This window comes from Ischnura elegans, chromosome 1, assembly GCF_921293095.1.
Source record: "Ischnura elegans chromosome 1, ioIscEleg1.1, whole genome shotgun sequence".
NCBI classification, from domain to species: domain Eukaryota; kingdom Metazoa; phylum Arthropoda; class Insecta; order Odonata; family Coenagrionidae; genus Ischnura; species Ischnura elegans.
In genome coordinates, this window is record NC_060246.1 from 108,190,598 (window position 1) to 108,215,869 (window position 25,272).

At 58.4% G+C, this 25,272-nt stretch overlaps 1 non-coding gene and 3 pseudogenes across 1 annotated transcript; all 4 read left to right on the forward strand.

Moving 5' to 3' along the window:
- The first annotated feature begins 4,993 nt into the window (after positions 1 to 4,993).
- Positions 4,994 to 5,203, forward strand: LOC124173722 (annotated as a pseudogene).
- A 1,636-nt stretch (positions 5,204 to 6,839) lies between these two features.
- On the forward strand, positions 6,840 to 7,032 carry LOC124173798. The gene has a single exon (XR_006868761.1). It is a non-coding gene; the product is annotated as a U2 spliceosomal RNA (small nuclear RNA).
- Positions 7,033 to 15,504: 8,472 nt separating this feature from the next.
- On the forward strand, positions 15,505 to 15,681 carry LOC124173844 (annotated as a pseudogene).
- Positions 15,682 to 24,388: 8,707 nt separating this feature from the next.
- On the forward strand, positions 24,389 to 24,564 carry LOC124173713 (annotated as a pseudogene).
- The last annotated feature ends 708 nt before the right edge of the window (positions 24,565 to 25,272 follow it).

The window sequence follows — 25,272 nt, forward strand, 5'->3', positions numbered from 1 at the left end:
AGCTGCCTCCGCGCTTTCGCCGACAGGTGGAAGCAGAGCATCGCCCGGAGGGGGAGGTAGTGAGGAGAAGAAGAAGGCGGAGAAGGGGGAATGGTGACGTCATTCCCCCTCCATCGGCGCCTTCTCCGACGACGCGTGGCCCGCCTCCTGTGCCCCAACACCGTCCTACTCTCGTGCGAGCTCCCGTTCCCCCCCCGCCCCCCGTGATGCCCCGAGTGGCCTGGCCCCCACACGCCCGGGGCAATTTTCCCTGGGGGCCGCAGGAGACCGAGTGGCCGATCCGTTACGGGATGGAGGCCCAACGGATGACACAGGCGGCCCCCTTCCCCCCTCCGCCGATGTACCAAGCCCCCCACCAGCAGCGGGTAGTGAGCCCCCCGGCCCACTGCTGGCCCCCGGTACATGGGTCACCGGCCCCCCAGCCCCGGTGTTGGTGCCCGTACCCGCACCCTTAGGCGACGAAGGGGAGGGGGAGTTGAGTGAAAGACAGGAGAAGTGGCTGCGTGACCTCCAGACGGCAAACGACGCGAACTCACTCTTTGCCGTCGTAAGCGAGGTCACAGCGGCAGCCGCTGTGTTCAACCCCCCTCCCAGGCTCCCCACGGTGACCCCCCGGCCCAACCCCCGCCCTTTGCCCGCTGCAGACCTCCAAAAACTTTACCGCAGCGGGAAAGGAAGAGCTTTCCGGCGGATTTGCGCCCCGACCGGAAAGCTATGTGAAATTCCACTGGCTTCCCTCAAGGCCCACTTCACCCGTCCCTCCCCCCCCTACGATCCGACGCAGCCATGGCCGGCTTTCATCCCGGAGTTCCCACCAGGACGTCGAGGGAGCGGCGAGCGGGAGATCACCTCTCCGATCACACCGGAAGAGGTGATCGACCGGCTGAAGAGGACGCGGGCGTCGGCTCCGGGACCTGACGGCGTGCCCTACTCCGCATACCGGCGTGTTGACTTTAATGGCGAGGTGCTGGCCGCCATTTTCAACCGGTGTGTGGAGTTAGGGAGGGTGCCCCCGCAGTGGAAGGAGACGCGGGTCACCCTGCTGCACAAGGGGGGGAGTGAGCACGAAGTGCGTAATTGGAGGCCGATCTCATTGGCCAACACGTTGGCCAAAGTGTTCATGGGCGTACTGGCGGACCGGATGCTTCCCTGGGCCCTCCGTGGGAAGCGCCTTTCGTTCCCCACCCAAAAGGGCTTCATCCCCGCCACGGAGGGCTGCATGGAGCACAACTTTGTGCTTCAGTCGGCCATAGAGCACGCGAGGGCGAGTTTTGGACAGGTGGCCGTCGCGTGGCTCGACTTGGCCGACGCGTTTCCGTCGGTGCCCCATGATCACATCCTCCGAGTGCTCCGCGAGATCGGCCTCCCGGTGAAGTGCGTCACGGTGATCGAGGACATGCTCCGTGGCTCCACGATGACGGTAGCTGCAGCGGGTGGAGCCACGGATTCGATCGCCGTGACGAGTGGTGTTCGCCAGGGGGACCCCCTTTCCCCCCTTCTGTTCAACCTTGCGCTGGAGCCTGTACTGCGAGCGATTTCGGAGGATCGCACTCTCCAAGGCTTTCCCATGGGGACTGCGTGCGTCAAAGTCTTGGCGTACGCGGACGATTTAGTCCTCGTGGGGGGGAGTGCGGAATCGCTCGCGGCGCTCCTGGACGTCGCGGGAAGGGCCGCCGAGTTCTGTGGTTTGACCTTCAATCCGGGGAAGTGTGCATCGCTACACGTGGACTGGCGATGCACGACGCCACAGCGCTCCAGGGGTGTTCAACGCACCCCCTTTTCCATCTGCGGCTCTCCCATCAGGTCGCTCGGCGTAGGTGACTCATACACCTACCTGGGGGCACCGATCGGCCTGAAAGTGAACGCGGCGCCCGCCACGGCGCTCGACTCCATCCTCGAGGATCTCCGGCGGCTCGACGAATCGGACTTGGCGCCGTGGCAGAAGATTGACGCGGTGCACGTCTTCCTGACACCGCGTCTCGAATTTCCCCTCCGAATCGTCCCTGTCCCGAAGAAGGCCATCCACGACTTCGACAAGGAGATGCAGCGAACGGTGAAGAAGTGGATGAGTCTCCCGACCCGCGCGGCGCGGGAAATGATCTCCCTCCCCAGGAGCCGGGGAGGGGGTGGCTACGTCCCGCTGCCGGCCCGCAAGGATGCGCTCACCGTGGTGCATGCGTTCCGGATGCTCACATGTCCGGACGCGTGCGTCGCGGATGTGGCGTGGCACACCTTGCGGGACATCATCAGCAGGCGGACGGGAAGGACGCAACGGACGGCGGTGCTGAGTAGGGAGTCGATGTGCGACTTCCTCAATGGCGCCGCCGACGACGTCGTCGGGACGGGAACGATCGCGGCGTCATCGCACTGGACCAGAGTGCGCGCGGCGACGAGGCAACTGCGGCGCTTCGTGGACATCCGGTGGGCGTGGAGCGCCGCCAGGGCGGAGTTGGCCATCGTCGTCCAGCGAGTGACGCCGTCGAGGGAAGAGATGACCGTGCCGGCCTCTGCCCGGAGGAGGCTGCACGGAATCATCTTGGCGGCCATGGGGGAGGGCTTCAGGCGCTCGCTGGTCGCGAAGCCGGATCAAGGAAAAGTGATAGCGGTGAGCTCTCGACACCCGGACTCGAACCACTGGGTGTCGGGAGGAGTGGGGATCCGGTTTTGCGACTGGCGCTTCATTCACAGAGCGCGGCTGAACGTTCTCCCCCTGAATGCGGCAAGAAGAGGAGCGGCCAGGAGAGACACTCGGTGCCGGGTCTGTGGACACGCGGAGGAGACCTTGCCGCATGTGGTGAACCACTGCTTGCCGCATGCGGACGGGTGGACCCGGCGCCACGACGAAATCATCAGTCTGCTGGTCGCTGAGCTGCCGCAAGGATGGGAGGTGCGAGTGAATCAGCGGGTACCTGGCGACGAGTCGCTGCTGCGTCCCGACTTGGTCATCTGGGAGGTTCCGAGGGGCGTGATCCACGTGATCGACATCACAGTGCCCTTCGAGAACCGACCGGAGGCCATGGCAGCAGCGAAGGCGAAGAAGATAGAGAAATACGCCGCCCTGGTCGATCGAATGCGGGTCCGGTGCGCCTACAAGATGGAGGTCCATCTCGACGCGTTGGTGGTAGGCGCACTGGGGAGCTGGACGTGGGAGAATGACTCTCTCCTCGCCCGGCTCCACATCCCTAAATCCCGCATTCGCCGTGCCCGACGAAAGATGGTTCTCGCGGCCATCAAGTGGTCGCGGGATATTTACGTCGGGCACATGACCGGGGTCCGCCAGTACCCGCCGGCAGAGACTCCCATCCGGGTTGCCGCACCCACCGCCGGAGGAGGGGCAGGGAGCAGAGGCGCCGCCACGGAGCAGCCTGGAGCGGGAGGCGCCGAGGACCGCGCGGCGTCGAGGGAGAGCGGCGTTCCGGACGACGGAGCTCCCATCGTTGGACGAGGGGAGCCGAGTCTAAGGACGCCGAGGGACCGCGACGCCCCCCCTTGCCCTCCCGTAACCCCCTCTGATCCCTGCCCCTGTGTAATGTGCTCCTGAGGACGTCCACTCACCGCCCGAGACGCCAGGAGCCATGTTTACATGTGTATATATATTCGTGTTAGGTTAGGGCCCGTGAGATTCCCGGGTGTTTGTGTTGTGTGAATGCGAAAGTACGGTCTGGCATCGACTTTCCATTTACGGCACCCCCTCCGAGTGTAATTAGTGCGACGGACAGTGACCGCAATGCGTCGATTCACTCGGAGGCGAGGTAGCGTGCCATGGTGTGAATGGTTCTTGTATATATCGCGTGAAGTGAAGGGAATACTCACGGGCAGTCAATGTGTGTGTGTGTGTATTTTGTGTTTTTGCTTCTTCATTGTGTGTATGTTTCCCACCATCCTCGAGTGTATGTGTTGTGTCGGGGGCGGCACCGTGTGTGACGCGATGTGGCCATGAGTGTGTTTTTCTGTGTGTGTGCGTCGCGGCAACGATGTAAGCATCGACGTGACGGTTTTTCGTTGTCGCGGCGAACGTGTGAATGTTCCCTGGGCGTAGTGTAAATAGAGATTGCCGCGTGCGCGCGCGCCCAGGGATTTAAATGGTCAATTTCATCTTGCGGTGTCGCCCGCCGAAGTTTTCAGTTCGCCCGCCGGCCGCAGTCTCGGGCAGGTGGCGCGCCGGCGGCGGCTTCGCTGCAGGCCGTTCCCACGATAGGCAGGTGTTCCCCTCCGTTGCCCTTTCCCAAGCGCCAGTGACGGAGGGGAGGGAGCGGCCTAAAGCCAGGGCAAATGTGTGTGAGTGTTGTGTTAGTGTGTGTGTCTCTCCGCCGCTGTGGCGGTAGTGGGGGAGGAGAAGAATGCGGCGGCCTTCGGCGGCATTCGAGGAATGTCGCCTCACCTCCAGTGCTTCCGCCCCTCTTTCCCCCCCGCCCTCCCCGTCCCCGCCGCCCTGCCGACGACGCCAGCAGCAGCCATGCGCAGAGGAGTTGCGCGTGGACCTGGGGACTCTGCGCGCTCTCGGCGACCGGCTGCAGGCAGCGTGGAGCGGTGGCGCGTGGAACTAGGGGGCCTTCCACGCGCCTTCGGACGGGGAAGAGAAGACAGAAGAACGTCGCGGCGGAGATGAATGCGCTCGTGGCCACAGCGTATAAGTGGCCACGGCGCAGGTATGGAAGAGCGGGCGGCCACGGGGTATAAGTGGCCGCCTCGCATGTGTGTATGGTACGAATGAATGATCTGTAAATAAAACCGAATGAATGAGTTGATTTATTTTTCCCTGAATGAATGAATTTGAGTGCAAAATGAAGAAGTGAAAACACTGAAGTGGACAATAGACATAAAAACTATTCCCGACCGGCCTCACTTCGAGTCCGGCGGTGAGAAGTGGCCCCTAAGTGAGGGGCCACAAAATACTTGTAATAGCTTCCATGGCATTACTAGGGCGGCCCACACTTGGTGGGTCGCCCTTCTGTATCATCCCCCCCCACGAAAGGTGGGGGGATCTGTAACAATATCTGTTTTGGATATAACTCTGTACTTGGCAATATACTAAATAAATACAATTTATCTGTTCTTATCAGCTTAATATCTGATACGTCCAGCATTGCTGGACCAGAATATTAATCTGATTTTTGAACATGGGCGGGGTCCCCGGAGTTTACTCCATCCCTGCCGCGGGTTGGCCCGGTATTGCAGTACCGCCGGGATCGGCCCAACATAAAAGGTTCCATAAATCAGAAAAGCTGATGAGAACAGATGTTTCTCTTCCTTGTTTCATTTAAAAAATTCCCGAATCGCGAAAATTCGACAAAGTCCGGAGATTCGTGAGGCAAGAAACGAATGGGCGAAGGAAAGAAGAAAATAACACTGGCCACCACTTCATTCATTTATTTTATCACCATTTTACATTTAAACCATGTCTGTAAAATAACAAGCAACAGCACAAAAAATAAAAACTGACAGAAAACAAAATTTTTTAACATGAGACATCGTTTGAAGAGGATGAATAATATGCCCTCACTAACACTGCAGAAAAGTTCATCTAATGCAGTGCACTGATCCTAGTGCAGAGCCGGGCACAATTTTTCCGGCTCCTCGGCCTTATGGCTAAGATAGGAGTGTAGTATGGGCACGGCTCCTCGGCCTTATGGCTAACATAGGAGTGTAGACGGGACTCGCATGCCAAGAGTGACATACGTCGTGGGAATGATGATGAAATTTTTCACTTTTAAGAAAACCTTCCGGAAAGCTGTCGAAACAGTTTCCGCACACTTTTCACACGGAAATTAGGTGAATGCAAGATTTATAAAATAACTTCCAAATATTCACCGGATCGAGTGAACATGGAAAATGACCGCCAAGCGTAGGTTTCCTCGAGAATTCCAAGTTTTTCTTGCGAATATGACGAGACAAGACGGACGCATCACGCTTCTGGTGAAATACACGCAGCATTCATCCGCGTTACCAAGGAGTCGTCGCTAACAATGAACGCCTTCCACTGAAAGCGCAGTCGAATTTCGCGGGGGCCGTGCTGCTGGCAGATAGTTCGACCCGGAGGCCGACGATGGCGTCGGCACGCACTCTGTTTACTTCAAGTGTAAAAAAATGAGGGTCGCGAATGATGACGAAACACAGGTGTCCAATGAAACCGTGAATTGCTTTCTTTCGGAGAGTTGCATTTCATGCCGATATTTTTTGCAAAAACATCCGAAATTATTGACTGATGCCGATTCTTCCGTCCCGTATTCTAGCCATTGCTGACGATTTTGGAAATTTTTTCCAGTCCCCGGAGAGGACTTTTTAAGCAGCTTTGAATCAGATTCCCCAGAGAGGACTTTTTAAGCAGTTTTAAGTCTGATTCCCCGGAATTTTAGCATTTCGAAAGAAAATACATGACTCGAGTGAGTAGGATAATGCTCTCTCATCGTGTTTCTTGACGTTTTCTGGACGATTTTGAGTGACTTTTTCGAGTCCCCGGAAATTCCCCGGAAATGGCAATTTTTTTGGGAATTTCCCAGGACCAAAGCATTCCCCCGGGAAGCGAACGCAGGATGCTCCACGAAGGACGCTGCGATCCCACACGACAGATGGCACCGAAGGCCCGGAAAACGGACCGCGTCCGTTACGTCCGCGACGCTCCTACGACTCTCCCGGACCCGCCGATGACACCAAAACTCCCGGAGTCTCCACACAACACTTTCGTGCGAATTTTTCCCCATTCTCACGCCTAAAATTCGCCATTCCGAGACCTTTCCTCGCGTCAAAAACTCTCGCCGCACACCACCGCCGCAGCATCCGACCTCATCACGCAAAATACCCGAAAAACCGTCCCGGAACCCCGGAAAAATTTATTAATTATCGCTTCTCGGCCTTATGGCTAAGATCAAAGTGTAGTATCTGTTCTTATCAGCTTAATATCTGATACGTCCAGCATTGCTGGACCAGAATATTAATCTGATTTTTGAACATGGGCGGGGTCCCCGGAGTTTACTCCATCCCTGCCGCGGGTTGGCCCGGTATTGCAGTACCGCCGGGATCGGCCCAACATAAAAGGTTCCAAAAATCAGAAAAGCTGATGAGAACAGATGTTTCTCTTCCTTGTTTCATTTAAAAAATTCCCGAATCGCGAAAATTCGACAAAGTCCGGAGATTCGTGAGGCAAGAAACGAATGGGCGAAGGAAAGAAGAAAATAACACTGGCCACCACTTCATTCATTTATTTTATCACCATTTTACATTTAAACCATGTCTGTAAAATAACAAGCAACAGCACAAAAAATAAAAACTGACAGAAAACAAAATTTTTTAACATGAGACATCGTTTGAAGAGGATGAATAATATGCCCTCACTAACACTGCAGAAAAGTTCATCTAATGCAGTGCACTGATCCTAGTGCAGAGCCGGGCACAATTTTTCCGGCTCCTCGGCCTTATGGCTAAGATAGGAGTGTAGTATGGGCACGGCTCCTCGGCCTTATGGCTAACATAGGAGTGTAGACGGGACTCGCATGCCAAGAGTGACATACGTCGTGGGAATGATGATGAAATTTTTCACTTTTAAGAAAACCTTCCGGAAAGCTGTCGAAACAGTTTCCGCACACTTTTCACACGGAAATTAGGTGAATGCAAGATTTATAAAATAACTTCCAAATATTCACCGGATCGAGTGAACATGGAAAATGACCGCCAAGCGTAGGTTTCCTCGAGAATTCCAAGTTTTTCTTGCGAATATGACGAGACAAGACGGACGCATCACGCTTCTGGTGAAATACACGCAGCATTCATCCGCGTTACCAAGGAGTCGTCGCTAACAATGAACGCCTTCCACTGAAAGCGCAGTCGAATTTCGCGGGGGCCGTGCTGCTGGCAGATAGTTCGACCCGGAGGCCGACGATGGCGTCGGCACGCACTCTGTTTACTTCAAGTGTAAAAAAATGAGGGTCGCGAATGATGACGAAACACAGGTGTCCAATGAAACCGTGAATTGCTTTCTTTCGGAGAGTTGCATTTCATGCCGATATTTTTTGCAAAAACATCCGAAATTATTGACTGATGCCGATTCTTCCGTCCCGTATTCTAGCCATTGCTGACGATTTTGGAAATTTTTTCCAGTCCCCGGAGAGGACTTTTTAAGCAGCTTTGAATCAGATTCCCCAGAGAGGACTTTTTAAGCAGTTTTTCATCAGATTCCCCGGAATTTTAGCATTTCGAAAGAAAATACATGGCTCGAGTGAGTAGGATGACGCTCTCTCATCGTGTTTCTTGACGTTTTCTGGACGATTTTGAGTGACTTTTTCGAGTCCCCGGAAATTCCCCGGAAATGGCAATTTTTTTGGGAATTTCCCAGGACCAAAGCATTCCCCCGGGAAGCGAACGCAGGATGCTCCACGAAGGACGCTGCGATCCCACACGACAGATGGCACCGAAGGCCCGGAAAACGGACCGCGTCCGTTACGTCCGCGACGCTCCTACGACTCTCCCGGACCCGCCGACGACACCAAAACTCCCGGAGTCTCCACACAACACTTTCGTGCGAATTTTTCCCCATTCTCACGCCTAAAATTCGCCATTCCGAGACCTTTCCTCGCGTCAAAAACTCTCGCCGCACACCACCGCCGCAGCATCCGACCTCATCACGCAAAATACCCGAAAAACCGTCCCGGAACCCCGGAAAAATTTATTAATTATCGCTTCTCGGCCTTATGGCTTAGATTGTGTGGCAGATATGTGAACAACGCCACGTGGGAAAACCTTGGATTTCGTGTTTGTGCCAAATTGGAGTAGCTGTGTGTGTTTTCTCTGGGATATCGCCGCGAAGTGCCTGCCACTGGATTATAAGTGTATGTGCTCTGCCCTGGATTGCCCCGCGACGTGTCTCACTGGCCCCCACCAGTGGTAAGCCCACCCGAGACAGTCGCTCCCCCTTTCCCTCCCCTCATGGCCGAGAAGCCAACCCCGCCCGTCGCCCAACGGACTCGCCGGAAGGCGAAGGAGAGGGTAGTGCATCGCCCTCGTGAAGTTCCCTACGCCCCCCCCGACTCCCAGAGCTCCCCGTCGCTGCTTCCCGCCATGGATTCCGCCGGGAGCATTACGCGAGCGTACCGCCACCGCGACGATCCCTCTGACTATTCGCCATCCTTCCCTCTCCCCACCCCCCATCCCCCCTCCCCCGCGACGGAAATTCCTGACTCTTGGCGGCAAGTGCTGGAGACGGGGTTTGAACCCGTGGCATCGTGGGATCCTCACTCCCTCCCAGCAACCCCCACTGCCCCGTGTTACTCCTCCGCCCGCAACTCACCCTCGAGCTCGCGACCCATCATCTGTGATCAAGTGAGTGAGCCAGCGACTCAGATGAACGATTCACTCGTCATCGAGTACGTGTCTTCCCCAGTGAGCGACCACGCCCCCGTGTTGCCACGCCCCCTTCCCATAGCCCCCGGTCTCGCGGAACGTTCCTTAGGCGTCCGCGCGACTCCCTCCCCGGAGATTGTCTTCGCAAACACGCAATCCCAGTGCTCCCCTCCCTCCCCCGATCACGTGTCCCCCACACCCTCCCACACCCAGTGCTCTCCGCGGACGACGGACGCCCTCGGGCGGCGTCGTTCGCCACGCCCCAGTGCCGGTGTGCGTGAAGTGAGTGACAGTGCTTGCGACGCCTCGGAGGACGCTGTGCAGGCGCGCCGAGGCGCCGCGTTGGACGGCTTGATGTCGCCAATGCGGGATGGTGAGCTAGGTCTGCCGGAGGACGACAGGTTTTCGCCACGGTATGACGATGTGGACGGCCAAGCGTCGCCATCATCACGGCGTTCGGCCGCTTTGCGCTTCGTCACGGTCGATCGGTGGGCGTGTCGGTCTGTCGGCACACAGACCGACGTCGATCGTGACGCCGAAGCGGTCGAGGTGTGCGTGCCTCAGAGTGTGAGTGTGCGTGATTCGTGTGTGGACGCAGTGCAGGCGCGATCACCGGATCGGGTAATGGGTCGCGAGCATCCGTGTGCGACGCCCCTTGTCCCGTACTCCCCCTCCACGCCCCCACGCTTCCGGGACGATTATAGCGTCATCTCCGACGCGCCACTGCCCGAGGATCGGAGGCGCGGCGCTTCGTGGGAGCACTTCCGCGTCTCGTCGGAGGAGCGGAGGCGGCGCAACCGGAACAAGCGCCGCAATCGGCGGAGGCGGAACGCGGCGAGGCGTCGCGACGGCGAGAGGGAAGACGCCAGGCCACCAGCGGCATCGCCACTCACTCCTCCCCCACAATCCCAACCCCGACCACGCCCACAAGTGACGGCACGCCCCCAATCACCGCCGCGTATCAGTGATAGAGAACAAGAGTATCGTTTTCGTTCCGCAGCCGCGCCGGCGCCTCTATTCACCGCTGAGGAGATCGCCCAGTTGCGGCTCCTCCTGCGAAGAGGCGCGGCAAGGGATGATGACGCGCGGCGCGGCGGTGTGAGGGAGCGGTACAATCCCCCGCGCTTCGAAGAAATGCGCGAGAATGCGAATAGACGCAAAAGAAGGCGGAGGAGGGGAGGTAATCCCGCAACGCCACCGAATGAAGTGCTGCACAATGTTCCACACCCGCGTGCGCCTTCCCCGGTGCCACACCCGGCCCCCGCCTTCCCCCCACAACATCCCCCAGCGCCCCCCGCGATGCCCCGAGTGGCCTGGCCTCCCCACGCCAGGGGCGTGTATCCGCTGGGGCCATATATGACTCTGGCGCCGGTCCATCCAGGGACGGAGGCGCCAGGGTGGACACAGGTGGCCCCAATGCCCTACCCCTTCCACACCCAGGTGCCGCACCCATTCGCCCCGCCCCAGTGTTCCGCGCCCTGGATGATCCCGCACCCCCCGCCCAGCAATGCCGCGCCCTGGACGCACCCGTGTCCCCCTCCCTTCCCCGCGTGGTGCGGTCGCTAAATCCGGCCGCGCCACCCCGACGAACGGGTGCGTTCCGCGTCCGGCCAGACGCGAGAGAAACCGCGTCGCGACTCCCGGAAGACCTCCTGAACGCCGTCGCGGCGCAGGTCGATGCGCCGTCCGTGCAAACACCGGCCACACTCCAGCAGCAGGCGTGGCTGATTCAAATCGGCCTCGCTGGAGAGAGCACGGACGGCATCTTTCGCGTCGTCCGCTCGATGCGCGACGCGGCGCGGGCGGCAAGCGGGATAACCTCTCCACTCTCCCGGGGTGCAGCGTCTCATCGGCATCGGAGGCAGGACCCGCCACTCACCGCTGCGGAGCTGCAGGCGCTCTACCGCGAGAAGAAAGGGAAGGCTTTTAAGAGAGTCTGCGGCGGCAATGATGCGGACCGTTGCCGCATTCCGCTGCCGCAGGTGAAAGCCTTTTTCTCGCGGGAGCGGCCGCGGTACGACGAGGCGCTCGCCGCGCCCTCCGTCGTGCCGCCGTTCGAGCGCAGCGGCCGAGAAGAAGAGGAAGGGGATATGCTGATGAGACCGATCACCGCGGGAGAAGTCAGCAGGCGCCTTCGTCGCACCCTCAACACTGCACCCGGCCCTGACGGCGTGCCTTACTCAGCCTGGAAGCGGATAGATCCGGATTGCCGCGTGCTGGCGGCAATTTACGACTTCTGCTTCCGGGCAGGCCGGGTGCCGAAGGAGTGGAAGGAGAGCCACACCATTCTCCTCCACAAGGGCGGCGACGAAGATGAGATCGGCAATTGGAGGCCGATCGCTCTCAGTCTCACCATCCTTAAGGTCTACACGGGCGTGCTCGCGGACCGCATCGCGGCTTGGGCGGTCCGTGGACGACGCATGTCCTTCCCGGCCCAAAAAGGATTCCTGCCCGCCACCGAAGGATGCATGGAGCACAACTTTGTGCTCCAAGCCGCGCTCGACCATGCCAGGAGCGCGCGGAGGGAGATTGCGGTGGCGTGGCTGGATTTGACGGATGCCTTTGGGTCGGTGCCGCATGCTCACATCGCGCGAATGCTGCGCGCGATGGGCATGCCTGAAAGGATGGTGGGGGCGATCGCCGAGATGTACGAGGGCAGCACAACTAACATCATCACGGCGAGCGGCTCCACGGGCGAGATTCCGGTGAAGTGCGGAGTGCGGCAGGGTGATCCGCTGTCGCCGCTCCTTTTTAATCTCGCTCTGGAGCCCGTGATTCGTGCTGTCCTCGCTCGGCGCGCCATCTCCGCGTTCAAGATGGGATCAACGTCGGTCTGCGTGCTGGCCTACGCGGATGACTTGGTCCTCGTCGCCAAGGATGCGGGGATGCTGAGAGGCCTGCTGCACGTCGCGGGAGCAGCGGCGTCGTGGTGCGGCCTGCGCTTCAACGCAAGAAAGTGCGGGTCGCTCCACATGGATTTCCGGTCCGACACGCAGAGAGAGGAACGAGGAGTGCGGCCCACGATCTTCCGAGTGCAGGGGGAGGACATGCGCGCACTCGCACGCGGTGAGGCTTACAAGTACCTCGGCTCACCCGTGGGCCACGGCGTCGACGCGGTGCCGCACGGCGTCCTCAACAACATCCACGAGGACCTGCGGCGCCTGGACGAAAGCGAGTTAGCGCCGTGGCAGAAGATCGACGCGGTCCACACGTTCCTCACGCCACGCCTGGACTACACGCTCCGCATCACGCCCGTGCCCAAGGCGGCGATCGCGCGAGTCGACGCAGATGTGCATCGTTCGGTTAAAAAGTGGATGTATCTGCCGACTCGCGCATCGAGGGAGATCGTCGCCATGCCTAGAGGGCGCGGGGGAGGGGGACACGTGCCGCTCGCGGTGCGGAAGGACGTCTTCGCGGTGGTGCACGCATTCCGCATGCTCACGTGTCCCGACTCGAGCGTGTCGAACGTGGCGTGGCATACTCTGCGCGACGTGGTGGAGAGGCGCGTCGGAAGGACCGGAAATGCAGCGGCGATCGGAAGAGGCGCCCTCTGCTCCTACCTCAACGGCGCCGACGACGACACCATCGGCACGGGGACTAACGCGGCGGCATCAGTGTGGAGCCGCACCCGCCGCGCCACCAAGGAGCTGACGAACATCGTCCCCGTGACCTGGCGGTGGAGCGATGCGAGACGCGAGCTCGCCGTGTCTCTTGCTTTCGCTTCGCCGCACGGCAGAGAAGTCGTCGTGCCGGCGCCAGCGAGGAGGCGCCTCTTCAGCTACCTCATCCGCGCCGTGGGAGAGGCCTTCCGGAGGAGGCTAGTCGCGAAGCCGGATCAAGGGAAAGTCATGGAGGCGACTTCCCTGTGCCCCGACAGCAACCACTTCGTCGGGGCGGGCCGAATGATCCGGTTTTGCGACTGGCGCTTCATACACCGCGCCCGCCTGAACGTGCTGCCGTTGAACGCCGCCCGCAGAGGAGCAGCGAGGGGAGACACGAGGTGCAGAGTGTGCGGGCAGGCAGACGAGACACTCCCTCACGTCATCTGCCACTGCCTCGCGCACTCTGACGGATGGCGTCGACGCCACGACGCCATCGTGGAAATTCTGCGGGCGGCACTTCCATCATCATGGCGGGTGCGGTTGGACCGGAGGGTGCCAGGCGACGAGAGTCTTCTGCGGCCGGATGTCGTAGCGTGGGACGAGGGACCGGACAGGGAGGTGATCGTCGTGGACGTCGTCGTGCCGTTCGACAACAGGAGTGCTGCGCTTGCCGCCGCTCGGGAGAAGAAAATTGAGAAGTACGACGCCCTGGTCGAGCGGATGCGCGTGCGGTCGCAGTATCGGGTGCCGCACAGCCTAGAGGCGTTAGTGGTGGGAGCTCTGGGCTCGTGGGCACCCGGAAATGACGCACTCTTGACTCGCTTGGGAGTGCCGAAGGGCCGCATGCGCAGTGTTCGGCGTCAGATGATCACCGCGGCTATCAAATGGTCGCGGGACATCTACGTCGAGCACATGACCGGGGCACGGCAATACATCGCGAGAGCGGCGGCACCACAGGAGCGCGGAGCGGCAGTCGACGGCAGCGGAGAGGACGACGACGGAGCGCCGATCATCGGGCGACGGGAGCGGCCAGCGGACGCGGCGCCGGATGTTCCGGCCACGCCCCCTCCCTCCCCTCCCCCCTTCCCCCGGTCCCCCAGTCCCAGCGTGTTTCCTGAGGACGTCGCCTAGTGACGCCAGGAGGCACGTATGTAAATATTGTAAATAGTGTATGTGTGTGTTTATGTATCCGCGAGAAAATGTCTTCAAAGCACGGTCTGGCGTCGACTTTTCCCCTCCAGCCTCACTCCGAGCCTAGGGAGTGCGACGAATAGTGACCGCAATGCGCTTATTCGCTCGGAAGTGGGGCTGAACGAATGCATGAATGAGTGAATGTGTAAATTTGTGTGTGGGTAAATCTCGCGGGCACGGAGTGTTCTACAGGTATTATTTTCACGTGTCACTCTTTAGTGTTTGTTTGTGAATAGTGTTTTTTTTTTCCTCTGTGTATGTTAATCTCGCGGGCACAAAGTATTAACGCCACTGCTTCCACGTGAAATCTTCAGTGTGAAAGTGTTGACTCGGGGGCGGCACCGGGTGTGACGTGAAATTGCCATGTGTGTGTCTCATGTATGAGTGCGTCGCGGCAACGATGTCAGCATCGACAAGACGGTCCTTCGTTGCCGTGGCGAACGTGTGAATGTTCCCTGGGCGCAGTGTAAACAGAGATTGCCGCGCGCGCGCGCGCCCAGGGAAATCAATGGCAAAATCATAGAGCGGTGTCGTCCCCCGAAGTTTTTAGTTCGCCCGCCGGCCGCAGTCTGGGGCAGGTGGCGCGCCGGCGGCGGCATAGCTGCTGGCCGTTCCCACGGCCTGCCAGGGCGAATGTGTGTGTTTTGTGAATGTGTGTGTAACTCCGCCGCCGAGGCGGAAGCGGGGGAAGGAAGGAATGCAGCAACCTTGGAAGGAATGTCCCTTGCCCCTCCAGTGGTCCCTCCTCAGTCCCCCCACCGCCCTCCCCGTCCCCCTCGACGGTCGACCAGGCAAACAGCTGGCCTCCCGGCGACCGCCGCAGAGCTGACAGCGGCCGGCGCAGAGGAGATGCGCGTGGGCTTGGGAAATTTCCACGCGCTCGGCGGACGGCTGCAGACACACATCGACCGGCGCGAACCGGATGCGCGCGGAACACCTGGGCGGACGGGGAAAACAAGAGAGCGTCGCGGCGGAGGAAAATGCGTCAGTGGCCACAGTGTATAAGTGGCCACGGCGCAAGTATGAATGAGCGGGCGGCCACGGGGTATAAGTGGCCGCCCAGCATGTGTTTTCTGTGCGTATGAATTGTAAATAAATATGTGTGAATGGAAAGCATTTATTTCCCCTTGAATGAATGACAATATTAAGTGTGAAAAGCGCAGTGAACATAAACATTAAGACAATTACCTGACCGGCCTCTCTTCGAAGCCGGCAGGGAAAAGTAACCCCTGACTGAGGGGTTACGCCATATCATGTAATAGCTTCAATGAATATTACAAGGGCGGCCCACACTTTGTGGGTCGTCCTTTTGTATCACAAACCCCAAGGAAGGGGAAATGTTCACATTTGATGTTCTGAATGAACCAATGTACGTGGCATCTTATTAAATAAAGAATTTTATCTGTTCTTATCAGCTTAATATCTGATACGTCCAGCATTGCTGGACCAGAATATTAATCTGATTTTTGAACATGGGCGGGGTCCCCGGAGTTTACTCCATCCCTGCCGCGGGTTGGCCCGGTATTGCAGTACCGCCGGGATCGGCCCAACATAAAAGGTTCCATAAATCAGAAAAGCTGATGAGAACAGATGTTTCTCTTCCTTGTTTCATTTAAAAAATTCCCGAATCGCGAAAATGCGACAAAGTCCGGAGATTCGTGAGGCAAGAAACGAATGGGCGAAGGAAAGAAGAAAATAACACTGGCCACCACTTCATTCATTTATTTTATCACCATTTTACATTTAAACCATGTCTGTAAAATAACAAGCAACAGCACAAAAAATAAAAACTGACAGAAAACAAAATTTTTTAACATGAGACATCGTTTGAAGAGGATGAATAATATGCCCTCACTAACACTGCAGAAAAGTTCATCTAATGCAGTGCACTGATCCTAGTGCAGAGCCGGGCACAATTTTTCCGGCTCCTCGGCCTTATGGCTAAGATAGGAGTGTAGTATGGGCACGGCTCCTCGGCCTTATGGCTAACATAGGAGTGTAGACGGGACTCGCATGCCAAGAGTGACATACGTCGTGGGAATGATGATGAAATTTTTCACTTTTAAGAAAACCTTCCGGAAAGCTGTCGAAACAGTTTCCGCACACTTTTCACACGGAAATTAGGTGAATGCAAGATTTATAAAATAACTTCCAAATATTCACCGGATCGAGTGAACATGGAAAATGACCGCCAAGCGTAGGTTTCCTCGAGAATTCCAAGTTTTTCTTGCGAATATGACGAGACAAGACGGACGCATCACGCTTCTGGTGAAATACACGCAGCATTCATCCGCGTTACCAAGGAGTCGTCGCTAACAATGAACGCCTTCCTCTGAAAGCGCAGTCGAATTTCGCGGGGGCCGTGCTGCTGGCAGATAGTTCGACCCGGAGGCCGACGATGGCGTCGGCACGCACTCTGTTTACTTCAAGTGTAAAAAAATGAGGGTCGCGAATGATGACGAAACACAGGTGTCCAATGAAACCGTGAATTGCTTTCTTTCGGAGAGTTGCATTTCATGCCGATATTTTTTGCAAAAACATCCGAAATTATTGACTGATGCCGATTCTTCCGTCCCGTATTCTAGCCATTGCTGACGATTTTGGAAATTTTTTCCAGTCCCCGGAGAGGACTTTTTAAGCAGCTTTGAATCAGATTCCCCAGAGAGGACTTTTTAAGCAGTTTTAAGTCTGATTCCCCGGAATTTTAGCATTTCGAAAGAAAATACATGACTCGAGTGAGTAGGATAATGCTCTCTCATCGTGTTTCTTGACGTTTTCTGGACGATTTTGAGTGACTTTTTCGAGTCCCCGGAAATTCCCCGGAAATGGCAATTTTTTTGGGAATTTCCCAGGACCAAAGCATTCCCCCGGGAAGCGAACGCAGGATGCTCCACGAAGGACGCTGCGATCCCACACGACAGATGGCACCGAAGGCCCGGAAAACGGACCGCGTCCGTTACGTCCGCGACGCTCCTACGACTCTCCCGGACCCGCCGACGACACCAAAACTCCCGGAGTCTCCACACAACACTTTCGTGCGAATTTTTCCCCATTCTCACGCCTAAAATTCGCCATTCCGAGACCTTTCCTCGCGTCAAAAACTCTCGCCGCACACCACCGCCGCAGCATCCGACCTCATCACGCAAAATACCCGAAAAACCGTCCCGGAACCCCGGAAAAATTTATTAATTATCGCTTCTCGGCCTTATGGCTAAGATCAAAGTGTAGAGAGCGGACGTGTCAGGGGAGCGCTCCTGAAACCGACCGCCGCAAGCCAGGATACCGGCTAGTCCCCCCGGTCCTGCCTGCCAAGCGCTCGAGCCGTCCGCCCCGACTTCGCGCTGGGCGTCGACGGTGCCTAAGTTTAAAACTGTGGTGGTGCCGCACCCGCAAGTGCTACGACTTTGAGATTTTAACAGTGTTTTTGTTTGTGTCCTTTCCCTCTGCTTTCAGAATTTGGTGCCGAAATTCCTCATACTTCGCGTTTTAGCGTTTTGGCGCCAAATCTCGGGTGCGGCCAATATCTCGGGTGTGTGTGCCGGCACACCTGTGAAATGTTTTGTGGATGTGTTTGTGTTCGTTTACAGTGTCTGTGCGTGTGCGTACTTTTCTAAGACGCCCCGGGTGCCGTATAGCGGCGCCTACCCTCGGCCGACTTTGACTACGAAAATATAGAGTTGGGTGCAAGGTGGTGTTGTGTATTTTTCATATTGTGTTTATGTATGTGTGTGCAACGGCCTGTGCGAGTTTGGCGGTCGTAGGGTGAGCGGTTTGGCTGTTGCTAACCACGTGGTTGGTGCACACGTGGCGCGGCAACATCAGTCATGGCGTCCTCTCAGCCCACGCCGCCGCTCGCCGTACGCCGAGGCCGCCGGAAAGGGAAGGAGGTGAGGATGTACCAGCATCGTGACGCCATCGACCCCCCCTTCTCCGCCTGCTCAACGCCCTCTCTCCCACTCCCCACGCCGCATCCCCCCTCCCCCGCCGAACGGATCAGCGACTCATGGCGAGACCTACTGGAGCACGGGATCGACACAGCATCCACGTGGGACCCACGCGCCTCTCCCATGACACCCACTGCCAATCACCACCCCTCCCCACGTCCCTCCCCCTCCAGTTCGTCCAGCTCGCGACCACTGATCAGTGACCGAGTGAGTGAGATAGTGACTCAGATGAACGATCCGCTCGTCATCGAGTACGTGTCTTCCCCAGTGAGCGACCACGCCCCCGTGTTGCCACGCCCCCATCCCTTAGCCCCCGGTCTCGCGGAACGTTCATTAGGCGTCCGTGCGACTATCTCTCCTGAGATTATCTTCAGGGATACGCAATCTCAGCCCCCCTCTTCCTCCCCCACTCACGTGTCACCCACACCCTCCCACACCCAGTGCTCTCCGCGGACGATGGACGACCCGGCGTCACCTCGTTCGCCACGCCCCAGTGCCTGCGTGTGTGAAGTGCGTGACAGTGCTTGTGACGCCTCGGAGGACGCTGTGCAGGCGCGCCGAGGCGTCGCGTTGGACGGCTTGACGTCGCCAACGCCAGACGTAGAGCTCGGTCTGCCGGCTGCCGATAGGTTCTCGCCACGGCGAGATCATCTGGACGGCCAAGAGTCGCCAGCATCCCCGTTCTCGACCGCTGAGCGCTACGTCACGATTGACAGGTGGGCGTGTCGGTCTGTCGGCACACAGACCGACGTTGATCGTGACGCCGAAGCGGTCGAGGTGCGTGTGACCCCGCGTGTGTGTGTGCATGATCCGTGTGTGGACGTCTCTCAGGCGCGATCACCGGATCGAGTTATAGGTCGCGAGCTTCCGCGTGCGGCGCCCCTTGTCCCATACTCCCCCTCCACGCCCCCACGCCCCCGAGATGACTACAGCGTCATCTCGGACGAGCCGCTGCCAGCAGATTGGAGGCACGATGCTTCGTGGGAGCATTTCCGCGTCTCATCGGAGGAGCGGAGACGGCGTAACCGCAATAGGCGCCGCAATCGGCGGAGGCGGAACGCGGAGAGGCGTCGCGACGCAGCGGGAGAAGACGCCAGGCCACCAGCGGCATCGCAACCCATCCCTCCACTGATATCCCGACCCGGACCACGCCCACAAGTGACGGCACGCCCCCAATCACCGCCGCGTGTAAGTAACCGCGAGCAGGACGATCGTGTGCGTTTACCCGCCGCGCCGGCGCCCCTGCTCTCCGCTGAGGAGATTGCTCAGCTGCGCCTCCTTCTGCGGAGAGGCGTGGCAAGAGATAATGAAGCGCGGCACGGCGGTGAGAGGGAGCGGCACTATCCCCCGCGCTTCCAAACAGTTCTTAGTGAAGCGGAATCCAACAACAATGCGAAAAGACGCAAGAGAAGGCGGAGAAGGGGCGGTAATCCCGTTCCGCCGCCACAGGAAGTGATTAACAATGTGAATATCCCGCGAGCGCCTTCCCCGGTGCCACACCCGGCACCCGCCTTTCAACCACAACCTCCTCCACCGCCCCCCGCGATGCCCCGAGTGGCTTGGCCTCCCCACGCCAGGGGCGTGTATCCGTTGAGGCCGCAAACGACTCTGGCGCCGGTCCATCCAGGGACGGAGGCGCCAGGGTGGATGCAGGCGGCCCAAATGCCCCTTCCCCCCCACGCCCAAGTGCCGCACCCACATCTCCCACTCCACAGTGCCGCGCCATGGATAATCCCGTACCCCCCGCCCAACAGTGCCGCGCCATGGATGATCCCGCATCCCCCGCCACACAGTGCCGCGCCCTGGATGCACCCGTGTCCCCCCCCCTTCCCCGCGTGGTGCGGTCGTTAAACCCGGCCGCGCCACCTCGACGCACGGGTGCGTTCCGCGTCCGCCCAGACGCGAGAGAAACTGCGTCGCGACTTCCGGACGATCTTCTGAACGCCGTCGCGACGCAGTTTGAAGCGCCGTCTGTGACAGCACCTGCCACTCTCCAGCAACAATCCTGGCTGATTGAGATTGGCCTCGCTGGGGATGGCGCGGACGGCATCTTTCGCGTCGTGCGCTCGATGCGCGACGCGGCACGGGCGGCAAGCGGGATAACCTCTCCACTCTCCCGGGGTGCAGCGTCTCATCGGCAACGGAGGCAGGACCCGCCACTCACCGCTGCGGAGCTGCAGGCGCTCTACCGCGAGAAGAAAGGGAAGGCATTCAAACGAGTCTGCGGCGGCAATGATGCGGACCGTTGCCGCATTCCGCTGCCGCAGGTGAAAGCCTTTTTCTCGCGGGAGCGGCCGCGGTACGACGAGGCGCTCGCCGCGCCCTCCGTCGTGCCGCCGTTCGAGCGCAGCGGCCGAGAAGAAGAGGATGCGGCTCCACTGATGAGACCGATCACCGCGGGAGAAGTCAGCAGGCGCCTTCGTCGCACCCACAACACCGCACCCGGCCCAGACGGCGTACTTTATTCGGCCTGGAGGCAGATAGATCCGGATTGCCGCGTGCTGGCGGCAATCTACGACTTCTGCTTCCGGGCAGGCCGGGTGCCGAAGGAGTGGAAGGAGAGCAACACAATTCTCCTCCACAAGGGCGGCGACGAAGATGAGATCGGCAATTGGAGGCCGATCGCTCTCAGTCCCACCATCGCTAAATTATACACAGGCGTGCTCGCGGACCGCATCGCGGCTTGGGCGGTCCGCGGCCGGCGCCTGTCATTTCCGGCCCAAAAAGGATTTTTGCCCGCCACCGAAGGATGCATGGAGCACAATTTCGTGCTCCAAGCCGCGCTCGACTACACCAGGAGCGCGCGGAGGGAGATCGCGGTGGCGTGGCTTGATCTGACAGATGCCTTTGGGTCGGTGCCGCATGCGCACATCGCGCGGATGCTGCGCGCGATGGGCATGCCTGAAAGGATGGTGGGGGCCATCGCCGAGATTTACGCGGGCAGCACAACCAACATCATCACGGCGAGCGGCTCCACGGACGAGATTCCGGTGAATTGCGGAGTGCGGCAGGGGGACCCGCTGTCGCCGCTCCTTTTTAATCTCGCCCTGGAGCCCGTGATCCGTGCTGTCCTCGCTCGGCGGGCCATCTCCGCGTTCGCGATGGGATCAACGTCGGTCTGCGTGCTGGCCTACGCAGATGACTTGGTCCTCGTCGCCAAGGATGCGGGGATGCTGAGAGGCCTGCTGCACGTCGCGGGAGCAGCGGCGTCGTGGTGCGGCCTGCGCTTCAACGCAAGGAAGTGCGGGTCGCTACACATGGATTTCCGGTCCAACACGCAGAGAGAGGAACGAGGAGTGCGGCCGACGATCTTCCGAGTGCAGGGAGCGGACATGCGTGCACTCGCACGCGGTGAGTCATACAAGTATCTCGGCTCACCCGTGGGCCACGGCGTCGACGCGGTACCGCATGGCGTCCTCAACAACATCCACGAGGACCTGCGGCGCCTAGACGAAAGCGAGTTAGCGCCGTGGCAGAAGATCGACGCAGTCCACACGTTCCTCACGCCACGCCTGGACTACACGCTCCGCATCACGCCCGTGCCCAAGGCGGCGATCGCGCGAGTCGACGCAGATATGCATCGTTCGGTGAAAAAGTGGATGCATCTGCCGACTCGCGCATCGAGGGAGATCGTCGCCATGCCTAGAGGGCGCGGGGGAGGGGGACACGTGCCGCTCGCGGTGCGGAAGGACGTGTTTGCGGTGGTGCACGCATTCCGCATGCTCACGTGTCCCGACTCGAGCGTGTCGAACGTGGCGTGGCATACTCTGCGCGACGTGGTGGAGAGGCGCGTCGGAAGGACCGGAAATGCAGCGGCGATCGGAAGAGGCACCCTCTGCTCCTACCTCAACGGCGCCGACGACGAGACCATTGGCACGGGGACGAACGCGGCGGCATCAGTGTGGAGCCGCACCCGCCGCGCCACCAAGGAGCTGACGAATATCGTCCCCGTGACTTGGCGGTGGAGCGATGCCAGACGCGAGCTCGCCGTGTCTCTGGCTTTCGCTTCGCCGAACGGAAGAGAAATCGTCGTGCCGGCGCCAGCGAGGAGGCGCCTCTTCAGCTACCTCATCCGCGCCGTGGGAGAGGCCTTCCGGAGGAGGCTAGTCGCGAAACCGGATCAAGGGAAAGTCATTGATGCGACTTCCCTATGTCCCGACAGCAATCACTTCGTCGGGGCGGGGCGCATGATCCGGTTTTGCGACTGGCGCTTCATTCACCGCGCCCGCCTGAACGTGCTGCCGTTGAACGCCGCCCGCAGAGGAGCAGCGAGGGGAGACACGAGGTGCAGAGTGTGCGGGCAGGCAGATGAGACACTCCCTCACGTCATTTGCCACTGCCTCGCGCACTCTGACGGATGGCGTCGACGCCACGACGCCATCGTGGAAATTCTGCGTGCGGCACTTCCATCATCTTGGCGGGTGCGGTTGGACCGGAGGGTGCCAGGTGACGAGAGTCTTCTGCGGCCGGATGTGGTGGCGTGGGACGAGGGACCGGACAGGGAGGTGATCGTCGTGGACGTCGTGGTGCCGTTCGACAACCGAAGTGCCGCGCTCGCCGCCGCTCGGGAGAAGAAGATTGAGAAGTACGACGCCCTGGTCGAGCGGATGCGCGTGCGGTCGGAGTATCGGGTGCCGCACAGCCTGGAGGCGTTAGTGGTGGGAGCTCTGGGCTCGTGGGCACCCGGAAATGACGCACTCCTGACTCGCTTGGGAGTGCCGAAGGGCCGCATGCGCAGTGTTCGGCGTCAGATGATCACCGCGGCTATCAAATGGTCGCGGGACATCTACGTCGAACACATGACCGGGGCGCGGCAGTACATCGCGGGAGCGGTGGCACCACAGGAGCGCGGAGCGGCTGTCGACGGCGGCGGAGAGGACGACGACGACGGAGCGGCGATCATCGGGCGTCGGGAGCGGCCAGCGGACGCGGCGCCGGAGGTTCCGGCCACGCCCCTTCCCTCCCCTCCTCCCCTCCCCCGGTCCCCCAGTCCCAGCGTGCTCCCTGAGGACGTCGCCTAGTGACGCCAGGAGGCACGTGTGTAAATAGTGTTAATAGTGTGCGTGTGTGTGTGTATTTATGTGCCCGCGAGGAAATCTTCTCAGTGAAAATACGGTCTGGCATCGACTTTCTTCTCGCCGGCCTCACTCCGAGCGCTTTTTTAGCGACGGATAGTGACCGCAATGCGATTATTCGCTTGGAAGTGAGGCACCGCGCGAATGTGTGAATGTGTAAATAGTGCGTTGGTATGATAGATTCTCGCGGGCGCAATGTGTGAGTGATTGGAATAAACCCGCTGTAAATATGTATTTTGTGTTGAGGGCAGTCCCGTGTGTGATGAGACGTGGCCGATAACGTGCTTGTGTATGTGTTTATAGTGTGAGTGTGCATGTTTTCATAGTGTGAATGCGTCGCGGCAACAATGTCAGCATCGAAAGGACGGTCTTTTGTTGCCGCGGCGATAGTATGAATGTTCTGTGAATCGTCCCCTGAGGGCAGTGCAAACAAAGATTGCCGCAAAGCCGCGCGATCAGAGCGATAGACGGCCATAGTCGCAGCACGGTGGCTGCCCCCAAAGTGGTTAGTTCGCCGGAATGCCGCCAGACGGCAGGGGGGGTGAATTAACCAATTCCGTCGAGAAGTGAGAGAGAGCGGAGAGCGCTCTGGCGGCGCTAGGGTGAAACATGCTTCGCCGAGTCGTGCTCCCTCCCGCCCCCTCCTCCCCCAAGCCCTCCCCTCCCTCCTCCTTCCAGCCTGGCGTCGTCTGCTGCTGCCTGCGCGTGGGAGAGCCGCGTGGGAAGCCCCGAGGCGACGGCGCGTGGCAGGGGATGCTGAATGGCGGAAAGGAGCGGCGTGGCAAACACAGCGATCGTTCCAGATCTTCTATTTTCTTCGCTCTGTAAATAAAGATAACAATATATGTAATGTACGCCATGGGGTATAAATGGCAAGTTTGTACAAATTATTTCCCCAAAAACCCTAAGTGCCGTAGTCATAGAGCAATAAACTCCGCCATGGTGGATAAATGGCTTAAGGAGAACGTGAGCAGTGCAGTGAGAAGTGATATAAGAGAAAAAAAAGAGAAAACTATGAACAAAGACATAAACTATGAGCAAACAGCCAATACCCGGTCGGTCTCACTTCGAGACCGCCGGAGAAAAGTGGCCCCTGACTGAGGGGCCACAGAAACCACTGTATTAAAGCCAATGCTTTTTACTAGGGCGGCCCACACTCTGTGGGTCGCCCTTTTGTATAACAATACCCCAAAGAAGGGGAAATGTACACATTTGATGTTCTGAATGAACCAATGTACGTGGCATCTTATTCAATAAACGTCTTATCTGTTCTTATCAGCTTAATATCTGATACGTCCAGCATTGCTGGACCAGAATATTAATCTGATTTTTGAACATGGGCGGGGTCCCCGGAGTTTACTCCATCCCTGCCGCGGGTTGGCCCGGTATTGCAGTACCGCCGGGATCGGCCCAACATAAAAGGTTCCATAAATCAGAAAAGCTGATGAGAACAGATGTTTCTCTTCCTTGTTTCATTTAAAAAATTCCCGAATCGCGAAAATGCGACAAAGTCCGGAGATTCGTGAGGCAAGAAACGAATGGGCGAAGGAAAGAAGAAAATAACACTGGCCACCACTTCATTCATTTATTTTATCACCATTTTACATTTAAACCATGTCTGTAAAATAACGAGCAACAGCACAAAAAATAAAAACTGACAGAAAACAAAATTTTTTAACATGAGACATCGTTTGAAGAGGATGAATAATATGCCCTCACTAACACTGCAGAAAAGTTCATCTAATGCAGTGCACTGATCCTAGTGCAGAGCCGGGCACAATTTTTCCGGCTCCTCGGCCTTATGGCTAAGATAGGAGTGTAGTATGGGCACGGCTCCTCGGCCTTATGGCTAACATAGGAGTGTAGACGGGACTCGCATGCCAAGAGTGACATACGTCGTGGGAATGATGATGAAATTTTTCACTTTTAAGAAAACCTTCCGGAAAGCTGTCGAAACAGTTTCCGCACACTTTTCACACGGAAATTAGGTGAATGCAAGATTTATAAAATAACTTCCAAATATTCACCATATATTATTATATATATATCGAGTGAACATGGAAAATGACCGCCAAGCGTAGGTTTCCTCGAGAATTCCAAGTTTTTCTTGCGAATATGACGAGACAA